Source organism: Mesoplodon mirus (assembly GCF_964341445.2).
Source record: "Mesoplodon mirus genome assembly, chromosome: 5".
In the NCBI taxonomy this organism is placed as follows: domain Eukaryota; kingdom Metazoa; phylum Chordata; class Mammalia; order Artiodactyla; family Ziphiidae; genus Mesoplodon; species Mesoplodon mirus.
In genome coordinates this window covers 79,079,945-79,101,431 of record NC_138980.1, presented here as the reverse complement: position 1 = coordinate 79,101,431, position 21,487 = coordinate 79,079,945, and the positions used below count along the sequence as shown (strand labels likewise).

Below are 21,487 nucleotides of genomic sequence, written 5' to 3'. Positions count from 1 at the left end.
CACGTGAATAGAATATATACTAAGTCTCTATGCTGAAGACGGGATGGGGGATAGAGGAAAAATGTATTTCCTTGGATTTTTTTTCCCACTCCTGGATATGACTAGAGAAAAAGTTTGCCAACAGTGTTTACCATATTAACACCCTGTGAAGGTTTTTCACAGATGCTAATGATTGTTTTAAAAATCACCTTGGTAGGGCCTCCCTGGTGGCGCAGTGGTTGAGAGTCCGCCTGCCGATGCAGGGGATACGGGTTCGTGCCCCGGTCTGGGAGGATCCCATATGCCGCGGAGCGGCTGGGCCCGTGAGCCATGGCCGCTGGGCCTGCGTGTCTGGAGCCTGTGCTCCGCAACGGGGGAGGCCACAACAGTGAGAGGCCCGCATACCGCAAAAAAAAAAAAAAAATCACCTTGGTAATAGGAGCCAAACATTGGCTGTTGACTGTACTTGATGTAGTATTTATGTTAAATGATGAAAAAAGGAAATAGGAGACTTCCCTGGTGGCGCAGTGGTTAAGAATCTGCCTGCCAACGCAGGAGACACGGGTTCAAGCCCTGGTCCAGGAAGATCCCACATGCCACGGAGCAACTAAGCCCGTGCGCCACAACTACTGAGCCTGCACTCTAGAGCCTGCGAGCCACAACTACTGAGCCCATGTGCCTAGAGCCCGTGCCCTGCAACAAGAGAAGCCACCGCAATGAGAAGCCCGCGCACCGCAACGAAGAGTGGCCCCCACTCGCCGCAACTACAGAAAGCCCATGCGTAGCAACGAAGACCCAACGCAGCCAAGAATAAATAAATAAATTAATTTTAAAAAAAGGAAATAGGAAATTTCTTTTCAGGAAATAAGTTACAACTAAGCAAGTGACTTCCATGTCCCAATTTCCAAGGTTTTCTGTTTGTTTCATACAGACATTACTGTCATGGGTTCCTGGACAAGCAACTGGTCTCATTTTCCCTTATAGAATAGATGGCATTGGAAGACTGTAGATTACAATTCATATTTCCGCACCATGTTCTGTTGTAATTGTATTTGACAGGAGCTTATCACTCAGGCGCAGACTTACTCCATTTGTTGCCAGTCCCCCTTAATGATCTCTTGAGTTTGGGCCATCCCCATATTCTACAAGGGAAAATTAGACCTGTTACTTGGCCAAGGACTCATTATGGTCCTATTTGTATTAGACAAACAAAAAAACATGGAAATCTGGACCTGGAAATCACTTGTTTAGTTTCACCAAAAGAAATGTTCTTTCCCTCAAAGGAATGAGGAAGTTTATGGTATGGCTTGGGAATGAGAAGATTGAGGTGGGACCATGGAAGCAAGGCTGGTCCCTTTGTGGATGGTGAGCAAATTTGCCTTCAGGCACTGTCATCCACCTCTCACACTGAAAGAATATTTTGGGACCTTCTAAATTTCAATAGGGTGTGACTGATAGGAGCTGTGGGTTCTAATCTGAGTGGCTGCTGTGGTGAGCGCTCCTGGCAGCCACTTAACCTCTGTTCACCCTTGCCTCCTTGGTCGTAAAACAGCAGTGGCAGAATCCACTGTGTTTATCTGCTTAAGGCGGACACCATAATGATGGTGACACAGCACTGTAAATGTACCAACTGCTGAAATAGAGAACAAAATTGTGTTGAAACTGGAAAATGGTGGGGCCTGAAGAATTCCTTTTTACACTTACAATTTCTATTCATTTTAATCTCAATGGATTACTGTCCTTTCATTCTACGAATGGAAATGAGGGAAAACAGCCCTCACAATCCTTATTCTTTGATTACCAAATGTTTCAGAAGCTTTACTTAAGTGAAAAGTATTTTCCCCCTTTCCCAGGTCTACCACCTCTCCTAACATATATTCAGCTTGGAAAATTATTCAGAATTTGAACAGGTTGATCAAAGAAATGCGGTCGGAAGTAGCAGATTCTAATACCAGCTATGCTGTGTGTTCATTATGAGACCTTGGGCAAGCCGTTAACAGTCCCCATACCTTAGTTTCCCACCTGTGAAACTACAGTGATACTTCTGATTAATTTCACAGAGGTAGGAGAGATAACTAATGATAAGGCACTTTGAAATATTAATTGTAATATAGACTACAAAATATCATGTAGGTGTTTTTGGCAAACTAAAGTATGGTGTTAGTTTGTACACCACAACTAGGAGATATTTTTGTAAGAGAGAGAGTACTCTGGCACAATATCTGTGGCCAGGGTGATACCACCCACAAAACAATGACAGCTTATTGCATTTGAATGAAAATGCCACTGTTCCATATGAGAGTTATATTGCTACAGACCCAACTAAGTAAAAAATATGATAACAGAAATGGGTGGGGAAGGGAAGCCTCTATTCCACAAAAACATGGGATTTCCTCACATATGCCCCAGAAGAAAAACTACATTAAACTTAAACTACATTAAACTCACTCTGTGAGTACAAGTCTGATGAAAGACTAAAATGATTGTGAGAAAATGGCCTGATATAAAAATTAGGCAGACTGGTCAGAAGTATACCAGAAGATAGAAAAATAGTCTTAATTAAAAAATTTCATAACAAAATGAGTAACACTGAGGAATTAGACATTGGGGAAGGGAGAATCATGTGCTCAGGGAGGAAAAATGGACTCCTAACCTAAGTAAAAACTAGGAACAGTAAGGCTACTAAGAAACAGGACAAAGAATATGGGCTCTGGAAAGTACCATAGACCAAGGGTTGGATTTTCTTTCCACTGCTTTCTAACTTTGAGACCTTGGACAAGTACCTTAGTTTCTCAGAGCCAGATGGAGTGGGGGTGGAGGTGATAAGGTTTTTCTTACTGGCTTGTTATGTGTCTCAGACAAGAGTCTCAAACTCTCAGCACAGGGCCAGGCTGATAGTGGGCCCTCTACCAGTAATAATAACCTCTAATATTAATTGAGCAATTACTTTATGCTCTGCACTGTTCTGAGCCTTTTCATCTAATGACTCACTTGATCCTCACAGCTACCTTATGGTGTCGCTGCCATCTCTTCCTCACTTTCTATCTATGTGGAAGTACTATTCCAGGAATAGTATCCTGCTATGCAGTAAAAGTCAAAATTCTCTTTTTATAGGTACTAGAGATATTCCAAAAATCATATTTTTCTATAGGCAACCTCTTCCTTGAACATACTAAGAAAGGAAATAGCATTTAAAACTACCATTGTCGGGCTTCCCTGGTGGCGCAGTGGTTGAGAGTCCGCCTGCCAATGCAGGGGACACAGGTTCGTGCCCCGGTCTGGGAGGATCCCACATGCCGGCTGGGCCTGTGAGCCATGGCCGCTGAGCCTGCGCGTCCGGAGCCTGTGCTCCGCAATGGGAGAGGCCGCGGCAGTGAGAGGCCCGCGTACCGCAAAATAAATAAAGAAATAAAACTATCATTGTCTTACTTTCATGTGGAGTGGGCTAATACAGCCTTTCCTGGTACCTAGAAAATCAGGCTACAGTGAGCACTCGGTAGCACATACATTACAGCAAAGCAAATGAGGGATTCAGAGTTCGGCAGAAAGAAGGCCATAGAAAACAAGTGATTCAAAACTCCAAACCAATTTCCAGATCTTAGATTGTAAGCTCCTAGAAGATTTGGGCTTCTAAACTGTGCTCATCATCTGGGTTTGGGTTTAATGGAAGTTAGTTCCCTTGAGGCAATAATATTGGAATGATAACTGGCTAGCCAAAGAAGGAAAAAAAAAAGGTTGATCCCTTAGAAATGAATTCTATCATTAGTTATTATGAATACCCCAAATAATGACAAATTCATGTGTAAGTATGCCAGGGAAAAGTAGCCATGCACTATAACACACACAATCATTTATTACCCAAGAGAATTTAGGTGCTAATGTGCATGGTATTGCATCTGTGAAATTCTGAAACTCACAAAGGATTACAAGATATAAAGCCAAATAAAACATAATACAGAGGGAAATGATTTTGATTATGTAACATTTATATATAGCATTTCATTTTACATTTCAAATTGCTTTTCAGTCACTGGTTTATTCTTCACAGCACACCTGGGGAGTACATCAGTGCTGTTATCCTCTGTTCCCAGCTGAGGCAGCTGAGACTGAAAGAGGCAAAGTGTTTTGTCCAAGAGCACAACAGGGGCAGGGTGACAAATCATGCATTCATTCAATCATGAGTCTAATCAGCACCTACTCTTGGCAAGGCACCATGGTCTGTGGTACACAGAGGTGGGTACTGTATATGAGGCCCCTGCATTGCAGGAGCTTGCAGTCTTCTGGGACAATAAGTGGTTGGTGGATTATGTCTTCCGGAGTGATCTAGACAGGGTTTAGAGGAGGAGAGGGTGAGTGCCCTAAGATTCCTAGAGACAGTGGGATTTGAGACCCTTGAGAGATGGGTAGAATTTTGGCCAATAGAGGCTGAGGGTGGTGGGAATGACACAGAGACACAAAGATGGGCAAATTCAAGATGTATTAGAGAGTGTTTGACTGAAGCAGGGCAGTTGAGGAAAAAAGGCTGGAGAATGGAAAAGAGCAGATTTTCCAGGGCACTGAATTCCCAGCTAAATATATAGATTTTAGCCTGTGGGCAATGGGCACTGGACTCATTTCTGACTTCTCCCATTCACTCATTATTCTAACTTGTACTGAGTGCTATTATTATATGCTTAGTTTCCAGGTATTTTCCCATACATCAGCTTTTCTAAACTTCACAGCATTCCAACAAGATACATGTTATTTTTCCTTCCTTAACTGGATGAAAAAACGATCATGTAGGTAATAACTGACAGATGAGGAATTCCAAAGGAGCACTCTTCACTTCCTCATGAATATGTACTTATGGGGAGAATGAGTGCAAATTCCGGACAATGTACTCAGGATGCCCATCTAATAATATGCCCCTCACTCTAGCCATTGTCTTTCCAGAAACAAAAAGTAAACAGGCTAGAAATAAATCTAATTTCTTAACATGTAAGTTATTCCATATCTAAAGTCAGCTCCAAGTTAAAAAAGACAAAGGGTATTTCCCCCTATTCTCTCTGCCCTACAATTAACAACAAATGTCTGCATTTTTATAACTTTAGTCTTGTGAGTATCTTTAATACATTCTGACCTCAGCTTAGTGTTTCCACTAAACCAGAATCTCTTTCTGGAGTTGGTCAATTCTATCCTTCATCCCTTCCCCTTAGCATGTAACCTAACCTGTTTATCTTAGTGCCCTGTGAGGTCTCCATCTCAGATTGAATTTTGCCCATCAAGAAATAGCTTTTTCTCTCCAGATACAGGCTACTAGTTAGCATTTTTACTGTTTAATCATCAGGACTAAAATACAAGTGAGAGAAGCATTACTGTTAACCCAAAAATATTTAGCAAGGAAAAAGATTGCTTACTTAAATCTTTCTGTAAAGGAATAAAGAGATGCTCTAAGGAGGTGGGTGGATGTTTAGGTGACGTAAAAATTAAAAGTGAAAAAATTAACGTCTGTTAAGAAGGGTGCTTTTTATCTCAATCTGGTTTTGTGGAAGAGTTTTCTTTGAAAATACCTATCCATGATCAGTCAGGGAAGTCTTCCCCCAGGGTAAATATCTACCACAAATGACAGGCCAGTTTTGACTTTCTGCATGAAGACAAGTAGGAACCACCAAAATGGGGCATTTAAAAATTCTAGATGCAATACACAACATTCTCCTATCTCTCAACCCTCTAGTGCCTTGTTTGGCTTTGCCCAGATTGTGTTTTATGACCCAAGCCATAGATTCATGAGTAAATGGTTGTTTCTCCATATTTGTTTGTGTGTATGTGTGTGTGCGTTTTAAGAAGTTGAAAGAAAGTACAGTTAATAGTTAAGGATGATTAAATCTCATCTCAGATCTTAGATCTTAAGGATCTCTTGTGAAAGATATGGGAAACAAGCACTAGACCAGAAAATTGTACCTGATTTCTCCTGTCTTAAAATGCATGACTTTCCCCTCTGATTTCAAGTAAAGCAATGGGCTGAGACGTGGTGACCTGTGTTTCACTGAGGAAAGTGATGAAACTAATTTATAATATTTTGACTTCTAGATCTGCAAAGCTGGCATGCTTACCTTGAGATATGGAGAAAACAGGACTTTGAAAGACTCACAGGAAATCAGACAACTTATTGTAACCTTTTGCATCTCTTTACAGAAGAAAAATCCACCATGGATACTTCTGGGGATTCTCTGTATTGATGGAAGAAAGTGTTCAGAGTACCAAGTGAATCCCATTGAAGGCATGTATTAGCATTAATTTCTCCTAACCATTGAAATGAAGCCTACATGGCTCTTTCTCCCCTTAAGATGTTCAGCAAAAATGCCGAGACTCTCAAAGATTATTGAGGTAGAAACATGCTGGAATTAACCTTATTTAAAAAATAATAACTATGCAAAATAGATAATTTCCCCAACCAATAGTCTTCCTGTATGGAGGCTCTTTACACAGGAGCTTCTGAATCCTCACAGAGGGCTAATGGGATGTCGCAAGTAGGAAAATGTTGTGTGAGAAGTTAAATGACATTTCAACTTGGTGTCTGCCAAAGGCCAGTCTAGAAGTCCCCAAGAAACGAGTATGTCAGCTGACCAAACCCTAGGAGTTTCTGTGGGGAAGTTGTTGGTCTTGTCCTGACTCAAGGACCCAAGGTCTTGAGTTATAGCAACCCTGTAAGCCTATCAAGGAACTCTTGGTAGCCTCCACAATAAGCATTACAGTATTATCCACAGATATAAGTACTCAATAAATTTAATTGTTAGCAGGTCCTGAGCTTAATCAAAGGAGACAACTTCCCTTGGGAATAAAACCAAAACCCTCAGAGGCCCAAGGAGGAAAGAGCATGGTCAATGTCAAGTGGCCCCAGAAAGTTCATGCTTGGCTCAAATCAGCTGTGGTGGGCATGAGGACACTAATTTGCATTCAGAGTCACAGAAACTATTCAATTGTAAATGAACTGGAATATGTAATTGGACCTGGCCCTTGAAATTTTTTGTGGCCCTTTCAAAGCAAAATGGAGAAAAAGAAAAACCATGTCTGTTTTCTGACCTTTTCCAAGAAGCTGAAAATATAGTGCAAATGAGTCCTTAGTTGTGGGTCATCATCCTTAATGAGATCTGTCTCTGATTCCAAGGCTGGAGACTGTTCCTCTGCCTCCCCATTTTTACCTACCTCCAACTTGAGGTAGGTATCAAAGTCTCATTTTGGCCATATATTCTTCCAGCCACGTGAGGGAGACGGGAGAGGCTAAATATAACCACATTAAAAACCATCAGCAATGTTGGAAACAGCTTCAAGCTTAACATCAACAGTGAGTATGCAGCAGCAGCTTAAAGACTTGTGTGAACATGCCCAAATGTTTTCTAAGAATATTTTTCAGAAGAGTGTATTTATAGATATAATCTTTAATTGCATTATGAATGATAAATGAGAAGGTTAACAAACTATATTTCAGGACTGTTTTATATATTTATTTGCTGCTATCATTAGCTCTTTCTTTGTGACTGCAGATTATTTCTGCTTACTAGTCTTAGTGGAAAGAGAGAATTGCTGTACTTCAGTGCTGGGAAAGGATGTTTCAGTTGACAATGAAGGTTGCAGGAAGTCTTGTTTAAGAGTTATTTTGGTATTTGTCTCATTTTAAAGGCTGTGACTAGGACTTCATATCTGTCTAATAAGCATGCATGTAACATTTTTATGTTTGCTGAGTGCCTTATAGTCCCCCATTAGTCTCCACAGTACCCCTTGAGGGTGGGTCAGTATTACCGCCTACAGTTTACATTTGAGGAAATTTAAGATACTAAGGGATTATGTGATTTGTACAAGGTCACCCAGCATGCAAGCCTAGCTAATAAAAGATGACTTCAAAGCTCTTTCCAACTAAAAGTGCCTTATAAATGTTAGATAGTATTAATGGGCATGATCCCACGATGAGTAAAATACACTCCAGGAGTAAAGTGCTCATACGTGCTCTATAAAATTAATTCTTTTTAACCTCAGAGCAACTTTTGAAATAGGAATTCTTGAACCTGGCTGTGTATCAGAAACATCATTATAGCTTTAACAACATGTGAGCACCTGGGCCCCTACCCAAAGTACAGAATCATAATCTGGGAAGTGGGACCCAGATAATGTGTATCTTGAGGAGGGGATTCTGCTGCTCAGCCAAGTTGGGAGCCACTACAGTCGATTAGAATAATAACCTCAGTCAAGCAACAATAAGACATCGTGGAGTCAATTTAGGAGAAAAGGTCTGGTGTCTCCCAGGTTCTGCCCACCAGTTCACAACTATTATTAGCAAAAGAACTACCTCCATGAAATAATCAACTGCGGAATACATGTGTGGAATTCCAGGTAATAATGCAGAGATGAAAGTTTATTTAAGAACTAACATTGTTTGAATGTTATAATTTACTGGGTAAACTTACCGGGTCCACTCTTGGATTATTATTGGGTCCACCCTAATGTTTTTATTCTGAGTACCTTGTATGATATTCAGCATACTAAGAACCTATAGTATCTGCCTTTTCATCCATTTTTCAAACACGTATTTAATACTTGCTATGTGGAGATTGCAGAGTAAAATAATGGTTTTGGTCCACAAGGAGTTTATAATCAAGTGATAGAGCAAGACATAGGCCAAAAAAAACCAAAACCCTATAATACTAAGCTGCACATATTAAGTGATAATCAAAGTGTATATGAGGCATTATTCATAATCGCTAAAAAGTTGAAACAACCCAAATGTCTATCAGTTGATAAATGGATAAATAAAATGTGGTATATCTATACAACAAACTATTATTCAACAATAAAATGGAATGAAGTACTGATACACGCTACAACAGGGATAAAGTTTGAAAAAATTATGCTAAATGAAAGAAGCCAGTCAGAAAGAACCACATATTGTATGATTCCATTTATATAAAATGTCCTGAATAGGCAAATCTATAGAGAAAGAAAATAGAAAATAGATTAGTGGTTGCCTAGGGCTGGGGAGTTGGGCCAGGGGAGGAGATGGGGAGGAACCATTAGTGGGTACAGGGTTTCTTTTGGGGGTGATTAAAATGTTTTAAAATTGTGGTGATAGTTGCACAACTCTGTGACTATTCTAAAAGATGATTAAATCATATACTTTAAATGGGTGAGTTGTATGGTATATCTCAGTAAATATATATATATATATGCACACTTTATATGTGTGTGCTATATGAACTTGGTGAAAAGAGTGATTAATTAGTACGTACTGGAAGAAAGTGGTGGAAAATTTCCTGGAGGAAATGGCATTTGAGCTAAGTCAAAAAGGGTGATTTTTGTAAAGAAGGAAGGCATGCTCAAATATGTAGTCAAAGTGATGATGCTTTCATGCAAGGGCAAGTTATCTGGAAAAGATGAAGTTTAGGATACGTGAAGGGTACAGGAGATGGGGGCTAGGTGCAGAGCTTTTACTGCCTTACTAAGTTCTGCAGTTTGGTTTTCATTTTTGTAGAGCCATGGTAGGTTTGTGAGTGGTTTGATTAGGGCTGTGATTTGGAAGGATAATTGGAGGTGGTGATGAGGTCGATGGGGGATGGGGTGGGAGGGCAGTGAGCAGGGGAGACTATTTAGGAGACTAGCCTAGTGTAGTGTATAGGCAAGAGATGATGGAGCCCTCAACTATGACAGCAGCGGTGAGCACTGGAACAAGGACAGATTTGAGAAAACATTTAAGAAGTAGAATCATAAAATTTTGTGAACTGAGGAGTAGGTGAGAAGGCACAGGATATATACAGCAGGGTGTTTTAGACCACAGAAAGGCTGGGTCCTTTTTTGTTAAGTTATTTAGAATCCTAATGTAAAAACTATTGTTGAAATAACAGCAAGCAGCCAAATTATAGCTTTTTAACACCTTGTCAACAAGGGTTTGATTACAGAGATTCTTACATTTCTTTTTATTTTTTTTTTTACATCTTCATTGGAGTATAATTGCTTTACAATGTGTGTTAGTTTCTGCTGTATAACAAAGTGAATCACCTATACATATACATATATCCCCATATCCCCTCCCTCTTGCGTCTCTCTCCCACCTTCCCTATCCGCCCCCAGGTGGTCACAAAGCACCAGGCTGATCTCCCTGTGCTATGGGGCTGCTTCCCACTAGCTATCTATTTTACATTTGGTGGTGTATATATGTCCATGCTGCTCTCTCACTTTGTCCCAGCTTACCCTTCCCCCTCCCTGTGTCCTCAAGTCCATTCTCTATGTCTGTGTCTTTATTCCTGTCCTGCCCCTAGGTTCATCAGAACCTTTTTTTTAGATTCCATATATATGTGTTAGCATACGGTATTTGTTTTTCTCTTTCTGACTTCACTCTGTACAACAGACTCTGTAGGTCCATCCACCTCACTACAGATAACTCAGTTTCGTTTCTTTTTATGGCTGAGTAATATTCCATTGCATATATGTGCCACATCTTCTTTATCCATTCATCTGTTGATGGACACTTAGGTTGCTTCCATGTCCTGGCTATTGTAAATAGTGCTGCAATGAGCATTGTGGTGCATGACTCTTTTTGAATTATGGTTTCTCAGGGTATATGCTCAGTAGTGGGATTGCTGGATCATATGGTAGTTCTATTTTTAGTTTTTTAAGGAACCTCCATGCTGTTCTCCATAGTGGCTGTATCAATTTACATTCCCACCAACAGTGCAAGAGGGTTCCCTTTTCTCCACACCCTCTCCCACATTTATTGTTTGTAGATTTTTTGATGAAGGAATGTGTATTGTGAATAAAGGGTAGAATGAATAGAAATGCTATCACCCCATTTTGTGAGATCTTTGGAATCAGATCTCCACTTGTTGGAGGTGAAGCAGTTATTTATGGCCTGTTGAATGACTAAGTATTTACCTCTTGCTCAGATAGCTTCCCTAGAAACACTTCCTTTGGTGTGAGCAACTTGGATTTACTGCCAGGGCAACACCTTCCTTCCAACACCCACACTGCCTCTTGGCTCAGTCCTCACGGGCAGGTGTTAGTAAGCAGCATTTTGTTTTGCTTCTAATAAGAGCACAGCCTCTGAAAAGCATAGGCTGAATGTACCACACATTGTAACTTTCCCTTACAAGTGTTCTTATAGAGAAGATCTGAAACTGTGGGAGTCTTAAGGATCAGGAAGATGAAGACTGCTTTTTCTCATAATCGTGCAGGGCCACACCTATGTTTTCCATCTGAAGGAGGGGCAGCCAGTTCCTGGGCAAGGTCAAAATAGACCAAGTCTCTCTCATTGCATGGTGTTACACTCACCGGGGATCTGTTATGGCCATCTCCGGTGGCTGTGGAAGGTGTTGCCATGACACTGCCTGCTGCTAGCCGAGTTTGGGAACAGCATTTCCGATAAGTGCCTTACATGAGTTTAGCCAAGCCCGGAACACCGTTTAGAACACCACTTGCTAACATGTGGCTCATATCTGTGCCTGTCGGTGAACAATGACTACAACTAGCTGTGTTCAATCACAGTTGTTAGCAGAGCTAATTACAGCAGTCTTGGGTGGGAGGAATCCTAGAAGATACCTCTAAGGGACTTCTATCACACATTCAAACTTTGGCTTTGTAGGTAAGCAATAGAAACAGGCCCCTTGGGGAACCTTTAAACAACAGTTCTCTGCAACTCTGAACAGGGATCCATCTTCACTCCACAGTTGGTGAGGGATGACGTTCAAAAGAGAACCACCAACGGGAAAAGGAGGAAAGGGACGCTTAAAGCCAGTAGGGTAAATTTTCTGGATTAAATGAGAGCAGAACTGGGTATTCTTCCTTGGGATGCCTTTTACTCGCTGCATGACCTGATGGAGGCCACTTCCCCTTTCTGGGCCTCACTGTTCTCATCTCAAAAATAAGGATAACAATTGTGGCCCTATTTATATCCCAGGATTTCTGAAAGGAAAAAGTAAAAAATATATATTTAAAAAATAAAAGTTGGGGGAACATAGAAAATGCGATATAACTCTAGGTAGTGTAACTATTATTTCCTATGGCTTGTTCCACATTTTACTTATAAATGATGAAAAGGAACAAGGAAAAAAAGTCTGGGCTGTTGTAGAATCTCAGACTACATTTTCTGATGCCTCTGAGTGATTCTGCGGTTTGCTCGTCTTAAGTCTTCAGATTTGCCTCCCTCTCCCCCAGGGCACTGATTCTGGTGTAAACTCATCTCCAGTTTGAGGGGTGGAGAAGACCTCAGGAATCTAAAGAGGCAAGGCCCTGCAGTCATCTGGTCTTGAATCTTAATGTCACCTGCTGAAGCCCAAGTCCCAGAGGCTTCCTCTCTCCCCCCACTGAGACACCCGATTTGGGAGGACATCAGCTATGAATGAGTCACACGGTCAAACTGGGGCTTCAGGGGATACCTCCAGGATAGAACCAAAAAGAATTTGTAATGTGCTCTGAATGTGTCTCAGTCTGGGTCTCTAACTACAGTCTTGTTCTTGCTGAAAATCACAGCACACTTCTAACCAAGCAAGGCAGGTCTACTTATCTGATGCTGCTGTCGGTGATAGACTAGGATCATATTATGGATTTGGCAGGGAGGAAAAAGATTTATTTCCAAGATTTGAAGATTTATCTTTTCCACATATGTAAAACCAGTCAGAGCATTAAAAAATATTAGTGAAAAGTGATCATGTTTTGTGAGCAGGAGGAACCATTCTTGACTTCAGAATAATACAGAAGATTTTTAAGGATCCCAAATTCATGGTTTTAAAAAAAATGATTTGACGATAGGATACCAGCAGGATTATCAGACTCTTAACTGCCCCCTTATGGTGAGGTGCTGTCTCCATTTAAATGAACGCCTTACATTGAATGCTTAAATTTCCCCCTTTCTTTTTTTTCTCCTCCCCATCATTTAGCTTTTTTCAATGTTCAGCATAACTAAAAAGTCTAAGTAGGGAATTTCACATAATTGTAGGCTCTGCACCATTAGCAAAGTGATGCTTCTTTCTAAGTATTTGTAATCATCTATTCCACTCTTCCTTCCTCCTCCTGGAAAATTTACTTGGAGTGATTGTAGTGTCCTTTTTTTCTCTTGAAGGCATCCTTTTGACCTCACTTTGTGTACAGGCTATAAAAAATATCAAGAAATGAAATACTGTATTTTCCATGTAGTCACAATATACACAAACAGAAAACACCACTTTAAATGAATAGAGCAAAAGGGGGGGCTAATCTCTAAATTGCGTTTTATCTTTCGAAGTTATTTGGTAAGGTAAAGAGATTTAAAAAAATACTTTTGTAGCTCAAAGGTCATAATCACCCTGGATGTACGGCCTGCACCTGCCAGCTAGGAGGTTGTTTTGTGCTATTAGGTGAGAACTCAATGGCATCCTTTGCCCTCTCAACCTTTATTACTGGCTTAGAGAAATGTGACATTACTAAAAAAACTCTAACTTGAAAATGCTTCACAGAGCAGGATCCTTGCCACATTCAGGAATCTTGCTAGTTTGCAAGACGGGAGCTGTCATGCAGAACAAAAGACTGATACTAGAAGTCAGCAATCACAATGGGAATAAATACCACAAACTGTGGTTTCCTAATGTCTTAATCTCCCCCAACCTTAAAAGGGTGATGCTGGCCTTACTTTGAAGATAATTTTACAAAGAAAATGTAGGGACAGGTGGAGTTAATTCCTGAATCTTAGGTCCTCTGGCAGTTCTTCCCCAATTTCTAATGCCTCTTTATTACCCAGATTATAAATAGATGCCCATTTTTCTTGTCTTGGCATTAAGCTCCTGACAAAGAACATACAATAACACCTTCCTTACCTGGTCAAGGAATAAGTTGTCTCGAGTAAAGGAGTTTGCCAACTGATAGTTAAACTAGTCCCATGATGCAATTGTATGTTTTAACCCAGTTTTGAGGAAAGTGTTTTTTAATGATTTGTTTCTCTCTCTCTCCTGCTTTGGTGGGCAGAGCATGGACTGACCTTGTTGGGAGGACGTGGGATCACTGCTGGGGTTTTGTACAATACAATGCTGCAGTAAGGCCATCAATGTTTCTCAGGGGAGTTGGGTCACACTGGTACATTGTGAGTAGCACAATGAGACCTTAGGCTGAACTTGCCTTTAACTTGTATCCTTTCTACTTCTTCATGTTTCTGAATCATTAAGAAAAGTTCTACTTAATATGCTCTGTACCCTGTTTCTGAGGGTAGAAAACTTTCCATCAAGAATTGTTCAAATATAACATTTTGGCATGAGGAAGGGATGCCTATGGCTGGATTCTTCTTATTATGTGTAATCTATTGGTTGGCAGTGCTCCTATGAGTTGTTCTCCATCTTTTGTATGATTTTAATATTTCCCCCTTTTTCTGAAGCTCTATGCTCCTCTAGGCTTTAGAATTCAGAAGTACTGTGGCTTTGGTGGTCATTCTTTTTGAACCTGAAAGGGGAGGTAAAATGTGAAACATCAGTGCCTAAATTAAAGACTGGCCAGATGAGGCCATTCTCTGTTGGCTCTACCTCAGTGGTTTGGCATGGGTTTCTGTGTTAGTGGAGAGATATAAGATCTGTGCCAGATGCAGGACTTTGGCTCACAGTATCAAAGTATTCTGGTCTCTGTGGTGAGCAAGAGTCTTGGGTCTGGTGCATGTCTGCAGACTAGAATGGATTACCATGGTTTACTCTGCAGTGTCAGGGTTGCTCTGGAAGCCCCTGAACTCTGTTGCCCAGTTGCTTAGCTCTTCTAAGATAGATTGAAGGGGTTATGGTACTTGCCCATCACTGCTTACCATTTTGGGGATTTGAGCTAATCAGTTCATCAGGTCTTCAGCTCTTCTCTAATGCTTTTTCTTAGAGGGTCAATTGAGGTATGTTTGAAAACTTCCTGGAAGATATGTACCCTGCCATCTCTTCTGAACCTCTCACTCATCATCCACATGCAATTTTCTTTGTCTACGTCTTCTTCCCTCTCCCCACCAAAACTGTTCTCAATAAGGTCAAGTTATCTGTTGTATTAGTTTCCTATTGCTGCTGAAACAAATTACCACACACTCGGTGGCTTAAAACTACACAAGTTTATTCTGCGACAGTTCTGTTGGCCAGAAATCTGAGAGCAGTTTCACTGGGCTAAAGTCAAGATGTTGGCAGGGCTTACCCCTTCTGAAGTCTCTAGGGAAGAATCTGTTTCTTTGCCTTTTCTAGCTTCTGTAGGCCACTTGCATTCCTTGGCTCAGGGCCCCTTTCATGCATCACTCCAACCTCTTGCTTCCATTGGCACATTTCCTGCTTCCTCTCTGTAGTCAAATCCCTCTCTTTCTTCCTTTTATAAGCACACTTGTGGTTCATTTAGAACTCATCTGGATAATCCACAATAATTTCCTCATCTCAAGATTCTTAACTTAATTGCATCTGCAAAGTCTCTTTTCCATATTACATTAACAGGTTCCAGGGATTAGGTACTGGATATTTGCTGGGGGGGGGCACAATATTCAACCTACCACAGCATTGATTTCCTAATTTTCAAATCCAGTATCTTCTTTTCAGTCCCCATCCTAGCTGGATTGACATTTGATACTGTCAGTTACTCTGAGGAAAAACTCCTCCTCTGACCGCAAAATATAGGTTATTTTATTTTGTTATTCTTGTTGCGATATTTTTATTGTCTGTCTCTCCCTCTAGAATGCAAGCCCCTGAATAGAGTCCTAGGTTAACTTGTTTCTAAGCTCTATCCCCAGAGCTTAGAATAGTCCCTACTACTATCAAATAATGAAAGAAATTGGATAATACAAATTAGATGAACTTTCCCACTCCTAGGTCTATCACCTTTCATTATTATTTTCCTTCAGTGGCCCTTCCTCTTCCCATGCAGTCAAGATTGGTATTCCCTTCAGGACTTGGTCCTAGTCTGCTTTTCTTCTCATCTGCCAGGTAAGTGCTGCTCCTACCATATTCTGGGGTCTCTCAAATCTGTACCTCAAGCCCAGACCTCTGATTTGAACTTCCAGCTTTAATCTTTACCTGGATGTCTCACAAGCACAGCCCACCTTTCCCATCTAGATCCAAATACAACCAAAAACTAACCTCACCTTCCTCTTATACTCCCAAGGAATGGGAAGTGCCAAGATTTACTCAATAACCATAGCAAGAAGACTGGGAGCCATCCCAGACTTCATGCTTTCTCTCTACTTACTCTTCCCCTACCCCCTCCAGTCAGTCATGAAGTTTTGTCAACCTGACTCCTAAATATCTCTTTCTAACTCCCATTGCCCTGGTTCAAATCCTTATCGCTCCCATGAGTAGGAGTGATGAACTTACCAAACTCTTGACTTCTCTTGAATATGGTAGAATGACATGCTCTTAAACTTTTGGGATGTGTACCAGAGCTGCTGATCATTGCCAGCCATGCCCTCAGGCTCTGCTGAGTGGGCAGTGACTATGATTTGCATACCACATGAGCTTGGTCACCATAGCTGATTGGGCCAGGGATGGGTGCCTGACCCAAGGGTGGCTCTTTCTATGGGCTTGATCAGCCAACATATGATTTGGGTGGCTGGTTGTAAAATATAAGTTGAGTAAAATTCCTCTTTTGGAGTTTCAGAATAGAGAAGTTGAGAGACTAGGATCACTGTATAGCTGAACAGAAGGTCAGCAGGAATGGTGGGCATAAGCAAGCTGGGATTATAAGAAAGCAGATACTGTGAGTAAGGAGGGGAGCCAGTGAGCAAGATGAGAGCAGGAAAAGAAAGAAGCTGAGGCACTGTGAGTAGGGTGCTGCCTCAGTTTCTGTGGTTCTTTTTTTAAAAAAATTACCATTTATATTTAATGGAATTTTTAAAATTCATATTAATCCAATGCTTTATTTTTCAAGTTTTATTGAGATATAGTTGACATATAGGACTGAATGTTAAAGGTGTACAGCATAATGATTTGACTTACATACATGATGAAATGATTACCACAGTAAGTTTTGTTGAACATCTATCTTCTCATATAGATACAAAATAAAAGAAAAAGGAAAAAAATATTTTTTCCTTGTGATGAGAACTCTTAGGATTTACTGCCTTAACAACTTTCATACATAACATACAGCAGTGTTCATTATATTTATTACGTTGTACATTGCATCCCTTCTGTGGCTCTCTAAGAGTATTTCCTGAGGCCTGGCCCTACTGTGATTCCTATTGTCAGGTTTCTATGAGTCTCTGCATTATTATAAGCAAACAAACAAAATAACCCTCATCTGAGTGAACCCCTGCTTCCTTCAATAAATTGGCCAAAGAGTTATGTGTTCTGGTAAGCTGTTATGATGTTATGATGAGACATCTGGAAGAAAGCAGCACTGTAATCAAGAGCAGCAATATGCAGTCTCAAACTCAATGTTAATTCCACTTCTTTTTAAAGCATTAGCTTAGGAAAAAAAGAGGTTATATCACTATTTCCTTTGGGACTGGGAGAATATTATGAGCTTCTTGTGTCAAAATCAGTTTTTATTTAAAAACAAATCAATCCCTAAACATAATTTTAGAAAGGAAAAGTAATTGCTGCTACAAATATCATAGGAAAATGACTATAATAAGTGACATAACATTGTCTGATGCTTATCAACAGTGGGATAATCAAACCACCTTTTTAGATGACATGTTTCTAGATAGCTGCCTTTCCATTTGCCAGCTGTTGGGACCAGATGGATTACTGAAAGTCTCCAGGATTCTTAGTCACATGACCACATTCCTCTCTCAAATAAGAATAATTAAATTCATTGAAGATCTTTAGGTAAAAAACATTAGGCACATGTAATCAATGCTCTGAATATGGAATACAATTAGGAAGCATTTTTATTTATGTCTCTCACTATCCCTATAAAATGTATTCACTGGGGAGTTTCTCACTCTGTCTAGGATAAAATAAAAACTAGGTAGTGTTAGGACTGTTTCAAGCATTCTTAAGCAACAGATAGTCCTTGGTCACTCTAAATACTGTTCAGTGCATCTATTCCCGTGTTATATAATGTGGAACTTGGTTGAAAATTAAGTCTTACCCTTATCCCAGTGAGAAGTCACTTGCAGGTGGGCAGCTGTGGAAGGGGAAGGTCTTGCTCTTCTTGCTCCTGGCAGGAGCAAGATCCTTCTGGGGCTGGGGTGGGGCAAGGTGGGAGAATCAGGGAGGGGCAGGAGTGTGGTTCCTTGAGTGATGACGTTGTAAGATGGCCTCCAGCTTTCTGGGCCTGAGAAACATTTAAAGCAGACCACATTTCACAGAGACTTTTGCAGGTTCTTGGGAGATTGCACTCATAGCTGGTGTTGTCTCACTTGCCATTTCCTTGATTCAGGCCAATGCGCTCTCCACTTGAGCAGCCGCCTACTTCCTCAACCCTGAGGAGCCAGTCTTGCTCTGCTTCGCCTCTTCCGAGGCCTGCCCGCACCCAAGGCTCTCCCCAGCCAGCCCTCTCTCCCGTTTGGCACACATCAATCCATGAAGATACACACGCACACTCCCTTTCTTCCCTTCTTCCTTGGGCAAACTCAGGGCAGCAGCCTCCCTCCTTCGCTCTGCACCAGAAGTGCTTGCAAGCTCCTCTTTCACATGATTTTCCAGAAGGGAGCTTAACCACCATGTTCTTCCTACCCAGAGACATACATTGGGCTTTCTGATGAGTTCCACTCACGTCCCTTTTTCTTGACATTACATGACCTCAAGCTTTTACTTTGGTGGGAGGTGAGAGCACATTTTTCTCTTAAAAAATCCTCCAAATATCCAGCAGTCCTTATGTGATCTAGTATTTCCTTTGGAATGTAGCACCTTGTGTGTCTTGGTGCCTCAGCCAACACTTTAGTTTTAACACCCTGTTAAGTTTGTGGTGGATTTTTGTTTGCTTGTTTGAAATTCTAATGTCAGAAATGTGTTGTTTGGATGAAGTCTGTGTACATCCTACACACCTATGACCACATGGCTATATTCAAGCAAGAATTGCTCCAAAAAACAAACCTACAGCGTCTCTGGCCAGCCCTGATTTCTGAAGGGAACCAATGGATTCTCTCCTCCTTAGCTCAGCAGACCCTGAAACTCTCTGATCAACAACCCTAGGACATGGCCCACGTAGCTTTCAAGCTGTCTGGAGCAGGAAGAAAGGAACACACAGTGCCAAGATACACGAGAGGGCGATCCTCTCTATGGCCCTCTCACCCCTGGTTGTATTAAAGATGTGAATGTCCTGCAGGGCTACTCGGGGGACTTCTGAGCTTAGCATGCTTGAGGACTAGGAAGACTGAGAAAGGCTGGAATAGAGAGGCCAGATACCTCTGAGGAGTCAGGAGACAGAAGGGCTGACTCTGGATGAGGGCAGAAAATAAGGGAGGATACTGCTGCAGGGAAAAAAACCACCTTACCTGAGGTCCTTCACAATGTGAACCCCAATCTTTCTTTATCAGTCTCATGTTCTTCACTTCCCTCGCCTTCACTCCAGTTACACAAAGCCACCCGACATTTTCTAAATATGCCATTCCCTTCCACACTCTTTTATTTTTCACCTAATTTAAGTCTAATTTTCTATGATGCCTTCCTGCCACTTTCCTCATCTGGCTGCTGTACCATTTTTTACATGTCTCAGCTCCAGCTCTCACAGCACTATGTTGTAGTGCTTTATTAACTTTCCTCTCTCCACTGCCCAAGACAATGAGTGTCTCTAAGACAAAGACTGTGCCTTATTCATTTTTATACTCCCACCACCTTCCATTGTGCTTCAGTGTTGTAGGGACTTCTATTAGTTTTCTACTGCTGTGTAAAAAATTACCATATACTTAGCAGCTTGAAATAACACACATTTATTATCTCACAGTGTCTGCAGATCAGACGTCTAGGCGTGGTGTGGCTGGATTCTCTGATCAAATTCCCACTGCACTGAACCCAAGATGTAAGCCAGGGCTGTGATTCTCACCTGGGTTTCATGGTCCTCTTCTAGGATCACTAATTGTTGACAGGATTCATCTCCTTGAAGCTGTAGGGCTGATGTCTCCATTTTCCTGCTGGCTGTTGGCCAAGAACTACTCTCAGCTCCTAGAGGTTGCCCAGTTTCTTGGCTTGTTGGCAGTTCACAACATGGAAGGAAGCATGTTTGCTTCCTTCAAGGCTAGCTGGAGCACATCTCTTTGATTTCATCTTCTGCAACCAGCGAGAGAGAACACTCTCCTTTTAAAGGGCTCACCTGATTAGACCAGGCCCACCTGGATAATCTTCCTTTTGCCCTGTACTGTAATGTAACATAATCACAGCAGGGATATTTCATCATATCCATAAGTTCCACCCATATTCAAAGGGGAGGGAATACAAGGGTAATGGTTCATTGGGGTCACCCTAAAATTTTGCCTACCACAGGGCTCAATGAATATTTACAAAATCAAATAAGATGTGTTCCAAAAATTTATAAATTAGAAACAATGGCATTCAATTGTAAGATTTTTTTTCCTATTGTTACTCTGGAGGGCTTTTAAAGTTGTTTCTTAATTTGTGTTGGATCCATAATGGTTAAGAATGCTTTATGTGAGATAGCACGAGGCCTCCGCAGGGAACCCAGGTAGTACAAGAAATTTGGGATGGGTGCCAAGACCTGGTCTGATATCTGACTGTGTGTGTGACCTTAGCTAACTTCCTGAAACTCTGAATGTCAGAGTCCTCTTCAGGTATAAAATGAGGGGGGCGGGACTAAACAATGTCTAAGGTTGGCCAGCTTTAAAATTCTCTAATTTCTAAGACTCACTCATACTGATAAAATTAAAATCTAGCTAAGTGAATCACACTATCCAAATTCATAGAAATAGTTCTCAAAAGAATTTCATTACAGATGAAATTGCAATGATGCGATTTTAAGAGGAAAAGGCAGTTTTGTTTTAAATGAATCCATTCCTCTACTGGCTGAACCTGACTAAATACAAATAAGAGTACACAACTACATTTTTAATACTTTACATAAAATGGTGAAGAATATTTTTTCTTTAGATGACATATCTGTTCAGTTATGGTCAGATGTGAATTTTCCCCAAGATATTAAAACTTGATAAAACCACTGTCTTAAAAATAGCTGGGCCTCCCTGGTGGCGCAGTGGTTGAGAGTCCGCCTGCCGATGCAGGGGATACGGGTTCGTGCCCCGGTCTGGGAGGATCCCATATGCCGCGGAGCGGCTGGGCCCGTGAGCCATGGCCGCTGGGCCTGCGCATCCGGAGCCTGTGCTCCGCAACGGGAGAGGCCACAACAGTGAGAGGCCCGCATACCGCAAAAAGAAAAAAAAAAAAAAAAAAAAAAGCTGAATTGGGCTTCCCTGGTGATGCAGTGGTTGGGAGTCCGCCTGCCGATGCAGGGGACATGGGTTCGTGCCCCAGTCTGGGAAGATCCCACATGCCGTTGAGCGGCTGGGCCCGTGAGCCATGGCCACTGAGCCTGCGCGTCCGGAGCCTGTGCTCCACAACAGGAGAGGCCACAGCAGTGAGAGGCCCACGTACCACACACACACAAAAAAGCTGAATTAACT

General features: G+C 41.4%; 1 long non-coding RNA gene across 1 annotated transcript in view; it reads left to right on the top strand.

Annotated features, from left to right (window-relative positions):
• The first annotated feature begins 7,223 nt into the window (after positions 1 to 7,223).
• LOC309804378 overlaps positions 7,224 to 21,487 on the top strand; it is a 138,336-nt gene continuing 124,072 nt past the window's right edge. Inside the window, exon 1 of the long non-coding RNA XR_014294118.1 lies at positions 7,224 to 7,303. This is a non-coding gene — a long non-coding RNA (uncharacterized lncRNA). The remainder of the gene's footprint in view (positions 7,304 to 21,487) is intronic.